Genomic DNA, 8,352 nt, shown 5'->3' with positions numbered 1-8,352 from the left:
CATAAACTCAAACACAACACAGTTAGGAACGGCAGAGACCAAGATCATGGGGACCTACTATATATAGTTCAGGAATTCCACACTGAGGCAGATGAAGGGATTCATTTCCTAAGGAAATATGCCAAAGCCTATATTTATGGGCCATGTAAGCAGTATGGGAGATAGCTGGCTGCTAATTCATAAGCCCTGTGCAGCCCATGGTGTCACTGAAGTTTGCAATCCTGAAGGGTTATTAGCAACTGATTCTCAAACTATTTTTAAAACATTTGTGAGATTCTATGAAATACTCTATCAGTCATCTAGGGCAGCCTCACAGACAGAGATTGAAAATATCTCTCAAAGAAATAGCTCTGGGTTGGCTATTAAATGGCCACATGGAATACCTATAACTTCAGAGGAAATAATAATATGATTCAGGCATGGCTGGCGACAAAGCTTCTGGCCGTGATAGTCTGGCTGTAGACTTCTCTAACAAATATGCCATGATCATTGCCCCACACTTTATTAAGGTTTACTAGGAGGCTTTTGAGAGAGGCAACCTCCTGGCCACCCTACGTGAAGCGCTGCTGATCACTAAACTTAAACCAAATAAAGACCCTAAAATTTGTGACTCCTACAAGCTGCTGTCACTGACAAGTACCAGTAGTAATATACTGTAGTACCAATAGTAAGATACTTGCCAATAGACTGCTTCCCATCATGTGTACCACTGTGCTGCCTGAACAAACAGTCAGGTTTTGTGCTTGGGAGATCAAGTTTATATATCCTATGTACCATTTGTCACTCTCCTACACCAACCAAACACTACTTCCCGTGCTGTAGCAGTGTTTCTGGATGCTGCAAAGGCGTTCAACTGCTTGAGTGAGGTGTACGTTTCACATCTTCAGCAGGATTGGCTTCAGCCCACTGTTTATAAGGTGGTAGTATTGTTGTATACCCGCCTGTGGCAGTGCTGCGTGTTAATATAATATTCTTGCCTACTCAGTCAATCAATCAGTAATTTCTAAAGCATGGCTAATCACCCATAGGTTCTCAAGGCACTGTTTGTGGGTGTGCTGGTCAATCATAGAGCCAGGTCTTGAGGTCCTTCCTGAACTGTTTCAGTGATGTGGTCTTTCTGAGTTTGAGAGGTAGCATGTTCCATGTCCGGGCTGCGAGGTAAGAAAAGAATCTTCCTCCTGCTGTACTTTTCCAGAGCTTGGGAACGGCTGCAAGGGCGAGCTGGGAAGAATGGAATTGTCTGTTGGGTATGGAGAAGGTAAGGCAGTGGATGAGGTATGCCAGTCCTATGTTGTGTGGTGCCTTGTAGGTGTGGATCAGGAGATTGTATGTGATGTGCTTGTTGACTGGGAGCCAGTGAAGGTCCCTGAGGTGGGAGAAGTTGTGGCTGTGCCAAGGGATGTCCAGGATGAATCTAGCTGAGCTGCTACATTCTGGATTCTTTGTAGTCTTGATTGCAGTTTCTTGGCAATGCCAGCATAGAGTGCATTGCTGTAGTCCAGTTTACTAGTGACGAGTGTGTGACTGTCTTCCTCTTGTCGGAGGGGATCCACTTGAAGATCTTTCGAAGGAGTCGGAGGGTGTGGAAGCATGAGGACAAGACGGAGTTGACTTGGAGGGTCAGGGATAGAGAGGAGTCCAGGATGATGCCCGGATTGTGTGCGTGGTCAGTGTGAGTGGGGACGTTTTCCAGTGAGGTAGGCCACCAGGAGTTGTTGCAGGCGGAAGGGGCGGAGCCGATTAAGAGGATCTCTGTCTTGTCCGAGTTGACTTTGAGGCAGGTGGCTTCGATCCAGGCTGTGACTGCTCTCATCCCATTGCGGACATTTCTCTTGGCCTTTACAAGGTCGTCGGACAGGGAGAGGATCAGTTAGATGTCGTCGGCGTAGGAGACGATGTTTAGCTTGTGTTGTTTGATGATCTTGGCTAGCGGGGCCACGTAGATGTTGAATAGCGTTGGGCTAAGTGATGATCCTTCAGGCACTCTGCAGCATGTATCTTTGGGTTCTGATGTGAACAGTGGTAATCTGTCACTTTGTGTTCTTCCGGTGAGGAGGGACCTGATCCATTCCAGTACTTTATCTCGGATGCCGGCGTCATGGAGCGTGGTGCAGAGGGTGGAGTGGGAGACAGTGTCGAATACAGCGGAGAGGTTGAGGAGGATGAGTGCGGCTGTGCCTCCATGGTCTAGTATGGAGCATATGTGGTCCGTGGCTGCAAGAAAAGCTGTTTCGGTGCCTACTGACGTGCAATGTAGAACAAAGCAAGGATGCCCCCTGTCACCAATCCTGTTTGCTGTGGGCATGGAACCCATTGGCTGTGTGCTGCAACAGCACCAGGTGCACAGAAAGTTGAGCTTTAGACCTCACGTATAGGGGTTTCGCTAGGCATGGATGACGTTGCTCTTTTTGGCAAAGACTGAAATGTGAACCTGACACCGCTAATCGAAGTGTTTATAAAATTCAGAGCCATCCCTGGGCTAAACATAACTAGAGCAAGTCTACTATATTCCCACTGACAGATCATATTAAAAAACCACCCATTGGAATATCTAGTAGAATGGTCCTTGACATCCGGAAAATACCATGGTATTACTGCAGCATACGAAATAGTTGCACAAAACTATTGCAAAACTATCACCAAACTTTCAGACCAGGTCGACTGCTAGACCAAGTTACTGCAAAAACGAATCAGCAGAATTGCATTGATTAAATTATGTTTATGCCCAAAGTGCTGTATTATTTCAATGATATACAGAGACACTAAAATATGCATGTTTTCAATGCTTTGCATACACTGTTAAGTAGACTAATTTGAGCAGACAAACAACCCTGAATAAAATGGCATGCACACGTTTCAGGAAGGCGGACTCAAAGTGTCTGACCCAATCCTTTATTACATCTGTGCACAAGAGCAATCTGCTTATTACTGGTTCCACCACACACTTTCCACACTGCTGCTAACAGACCCAAAAGGTCTCAACGAACGGGCGTCACAGGGCCATACATTATAAATTCTCACACATAACATGCTACAAACCCACTAAGCTCACTCATTTACATCTTCAAGAGGTTACACTAAGCCACCAATGAGGACACTCAGAACCAGACTTTTTTCACCTGGCATGCCAATGTCTGCGCGTATTGCAGTATTAGGCACAGACAATGAAGCATCTATCTGTCATAACTTATGTAGAGATGACACCAGATCCCCCGTTGGAGCTTTTGGGCAATGTAGGTGACCGCCTCAAACCAGTCCGCAAGTTCACTTCACTGGCATTATTACTAGCCAAACACCAGCTAGCCATTAAAGGGGTCAAAGTCTCACTCCAATGACAGCTCCCCATGCACCTTGACTGAATTTTGTGTAATGATAATGCCGAAATCTATGCACAACTGAAGACTCCCAGCATAGGACCAAATGACTTCTGGTAACCTTTACACCACTTTCTGATGGCTCAGTCATAAACATGTAAGACAAATGGTTTGGTAGTGGGATGGCCAGATGGGTAGACTGTCAAGACACCCCGATGACAGTGAATGGAGATGTAGAAACTCTTACCCCAGTTGCAGCTACAGATGAGACAGGGCGGACTGGTGGGTAAGATGTACCTTCATATGCCCTGAGGTTCTTTGTGACTGCTCCGTTAATGAACACCAGAACTTCATGGGAGTCCGTTTGTTACCAATGAAAATAATGTTATAGATTTTGATTGGCATGATAAAGGAATGGACTATATAGTTTAACCAATGTCTATATTATGTATTTGACTTAAATGGAGAAATAACATTAACATAACACTAACATACGTTCTGTTGAGTTTCAGAGATGAACTAGAAGTACTTTTCTGAGAAGTATGTGACCAGTGTATTATTAAACCTGTAAATGCTTCAGAAGACGGGTTAAGATTTAAATGTGTGCAGATTTTAGATCTGATTACCACTTAATTATTGTTAAATTTCACCCTTTATCAAAAATTTAAAAAATGCTAGCAGTTAATGTGGAGGCTAAATTTTTCTCAACAATAGACCTGAAAGCTGCCTATCACTAGGTTTCTTTAGAAAAGAATTCTCAAAGTTTAACCCCTATACTGCTAAGACCTCCCAGGCCCCCGCGTGCTAAGGCATTTTTTGGGGTATTTGGAGTAGTTTGTACTTAGGCCTCCATAACGTTTTGTACACATAATGTAAGCAAGCCAAACCTGAGCCCTGTTTTCCAGCATCCTGGGGATTCTAAAGGTGCCCTGGGTTTGTGGATTCCCCTGGAGGGGACTGAGAAAATAGGCAAAATATAGCAAATGTTTTAGTTTTTTTTTTTAGAAAAGTAGGGGAATGGTGCTCCAGATAAAAGTGTCTGTTCATTTCCTCTAAAAATGGCATCCACAAATGGTTTGCTGTACTAAAGTCACCATCTTCTCAGCTTGCAGCACATGCAGAGCTGAACCAAAGAACCAAATTTTGAACCACAGTTTTAGCATTTTTCTAAGAGGTAGCCTACTTTCCTGATTTTTTGTGCTCTCAACCTACATCCAGTTTGTGGTGGAAAACAGTGTGCAACCCATGGATGATCCAGAAAAACTATACATTGAAAAGTAGCCGAAATTCTGAATTGAGCATGGAGTTATATTTGTAGATCCCTTAAGGGTTTCCTCAAGGAAAATAACTTTAAATAACTTTTTGTCTCATTGGCTGATTGATAAAAGCAATATACCATTACGTCCAATAGACCCTTCTGGTTGTGGGGTGAAATAGGGTTTGTAGGTTCTTCAGGAACTCTAGGTACCCAGAGCCAACAACTGAGCTGGACTGTACAATGTTTTTTCATTGAGTACCAAGTATAGACCAATTCTAATAGCAAAACAGGCAGAGTGAAAAACATGTATCAAGGAAACTTATGTATTTCTGAAAAGGGCAGAATATGTAGAGTTTAGGAGCAGTGGTTATTTGTACATCTCTGAATTTGTGTGTACCCGTGCTAGCATATGATTTTGAGGGTAGCTGGCAAATGTCAATCTTTCTTATACCCTGGCTTACAATTGAAAGGCACAAATTCAGCAAAATCCAATTGGTAATAACAAATGTTCTACTATTCTATTCTCCCATATGTCCCCCGATAAAAATGGCACCTCACTTGTGTGGACAGAACTGGTGCCTGCAACAGGAAATGGCTCAAAATGCAACATGGACGCATTGCATTTTTCCACCGAAAACTAAGCCTTTTTTTCCCAATGTGGGTAGCTTTAAATTTTGGACCCTAAGCTCAGCCGTCACCTAGGAAAATAAAAAAAAACTATAAAAAAATTTTAAATAGACATCGAGCGGTATCCAGGGTGGGTCCCACCAGGTTTTTTTCCCCAGAATCCCTTGTAAACCTTAAACTTTGACTAAAAAACAAATTTTCCTCACATTTCTGTGATTGAATGTTCTGGAATCTTGGAGAAGCAACAAATGTCCTTCTACCAGCATTCCACCATTTCTCCTGATAAAACAGGTACCTCACGTGTGTGGGTAGACCTACAGCCCGCAAGAGGGCACGGGCCAAAACCCAACATATATGCAGCTCATTTTTCCACTGAAAACTGACCCTCTATTTCCGATGTGGGTAGCTCTAAATTTTGGACCCTAGCTCAGTCGGCACCTAGGGAAACCTAGCCAACCTGTACAGTTTTTAAAACTTAACACCTAGGGGTATCCAGGGTGGGCTGACTTGTATGGGTCTCACTGGGTTTTTCTTTACCCAGAATTCCTTGCAACCCTCAAACTTTGACTAAAAAACACATTTTCCTCACATCCCTGTAATGGAAAGTTTTGGAATCTGAGGGGAGACACAAATGTCCTTCCACCGGGCATTCCCCCAAGTCTCTCAATAAAAATGGTAACTCACTTTTGTGAGTAGCCCTAGTGACCACACCAGGAAACACCCCAAATGCAACACGGACACATCACATTTTTCCATTGAAAACTGACCTTGTTTTTTCATTGTGGGTATCTCTAGATTTTGGACCCTAGCTCAGACAGCACTTTGGGAAACCTAGCCAACCTGTACATTTTTGGAAAACTAAACACTTAGGGGAATCCAGGATGGTGTGACTTGCATGGATCCCATTAGGTTTTCTTACCCACAATGCCCTGCAAACCCTCAACCATTTCCTGAAATGACACATTTTCCTTCTATTTATGTGATGGAAACCTTTAGAATCTTCAGGAATCTAAAAAATTCCTACCACACAGCATTGCCCCACTTGTGTCAATAAAACCCTTACCCTACTTGTGTGGCTGGGCCTAGTGCCGTGACAGGATCAAAAAGGCAATGGGAGCGCTTGCGTGGAGACACCTATTGACCTCGGTTAGATCCGTTCCTGTCGCTGGCTAGGCCTAGCAACAAAAGTGGGGCAGAGTTGATATCGGCACCCGTGGGGCAATGCTGGGTGGTAGGATTTTTTGGGATTCCTGCAGATTCTGTCAGTTTCCATCACAGAAATATAGGGAAAATGCATGACTTTAGGCAAAGTTGGAAGTTTGTAGGGCATTGTGGGTGAGAAATGTTTTGGGGTGCATTTGAAACACACCACCCTGGACTTTCCCAGATGTCTACTTTTCATAAGTTACTGGATCTGGTAGGGTTTTCTAGGTAGCAGTCTACCCAAGCCCAAAAAGTGCAGCTGTTCGCCATTGCAGGTGGGGCGATATTGGGAGTTAGCCAAGCTCTGCTGGCCCATATGTGAAATCAACACCCAAAGGAGTCAAATCACCTTTTCCTTGCCATTGGGATGAGATGATTTAGTCACAAAGGGGGCAGAAAGACTGTGCCCATTTTGAGTGTGGGGGCATTGTCATGCCTATTCTGGACAGCCTCCGCACCCGAGTCCCTGGTGCCTAGTAGGTTTTCTGCCCCTAGGTGGGGAAAGGGGTCAGAAAGACTGTGGCCATTTTTTGGGGGTGGGGTGGGTGGGCATTGTCATGCCCTTTCCAGGCAGCCCCTACACTAATTTAAAACAATTCCCTGGTGCTTAGTGGGCTTTCTGCCCCCCATGGGGGGGGGGGAGAACAGAAAGACTGTTTCTTATTTTTCCATTAGTGTAGGGGTGGGGGATGCCCGTCAATGTCCCCATCCCTATACTAATTAAAATTCCCTGGTGTGCTAGTGAGCTTTCTGCCCCCCCCCCCTCCCCCCAGGTGGCAGATCAGGAGCTATTGCCCCCATCTGCCTTCTGGGGGGAGTAGAAAGACTGAAAATGTGCAAAAAAATAGGGGGGGCAAAAGCCCTTGCCCAAGGGGCTTCTCCCCCCTCCATGGGGTCTAGTGAAATGGATCCCTTCTTAGGTATTGCCCTCCTTGGGCGATCCAGAAGTAGGGATCTACTTGGGAGGGGTACCATTGGAAAGAGGAGATTCTCCCCTTTCCAACTATACCTCTCCTGTCTGGATCAGTGCTTGGGGGCTGTGATAGCCTCACGAGCACCGATGCAGAGAAAGTGAAATGAGCTGATCCGCTCATTTCATTTTAGTTTCAAGAAAATGATATCAGCACGTCAGACATGCTGAGTGTCATTTCCCTCAAAACAAACCCAAAGCAACCAAGGCTGTTTCTTTGTAAAATAAATCCCTCTGTTGCCACTTAATGATAATGTAACTGAGTGTGACTATGTAGTTGCAGTAGTCAACAAAGGTGAAGTTTAAGAAGGAGCAGTCTGTTTTAAGGAATGGATAGTTTGTACAAATGGAGATATGGTGATAAAGAAGGTATGCAAATGTAATGCATTGGGTTGGTCATTTGAAATCATTAGGAGAGATGCACAGTTTAGCTCAGATTTTTCTGACGTTTTAAGAAATACGCTATACTTAGAGCTGGGAAAATTAATTTCACCTTCTATTTTAAGAACTCGATTAACTTAGCACACCGTGGACATCTTTGGTACAGTGCCACAAAGAAAATGTTAAGAAAATAGAAACCGGTGGCCTTTTATAAGCAGATATATAGAGGACTTTGTTAGTGAATGTAAGGAATACTTATTTTTCAATAAACACTAGAAAAGTATGATAACTATGAAAGCTTCATTATATACTTTTCAGGTCCCCAATACTCTATGGGGGGAAAAATTGCAATAGATCTTGATGGACCATACGAAAAACATCTCAATAGATCTTCCTAAATCCAAATATTTTGATTGTGACAGTTGGTTATCACTCAAATGTGTAGGTTCCCCTACCACTGATATTGTAATTGACCTTTAGAAAGGCATCTTTTCTTTTGAAGGACTTCTACTGGAATTGGTTTCAGACAATGGTGTTCAATTAGTGTCTTACTAAAGAAAATAATTTTTGAAAGGGTATGATATCATACATTATATTAT

This window comes from Pleurodeles waltl, chromosome 4_1 (genome assembly GCF_031143425.1).
Source record: "Pleurodeles waltl isolate 20211129_DDA chromosome 4_1, aPleWal1.hap1.20221129, whole genome shotgun sequence".
Lineage (NCBI taxonomy): Eukaryota > Metazoa > Chordata > Amphibia > Caudata > Salamandridae > Pleurodeles > Pleurodeles waltl.
The sequence above is the reverse complement of the archived record's forward strand: the minus strand, read 5'-3'. Positions refer to the sequence as shown.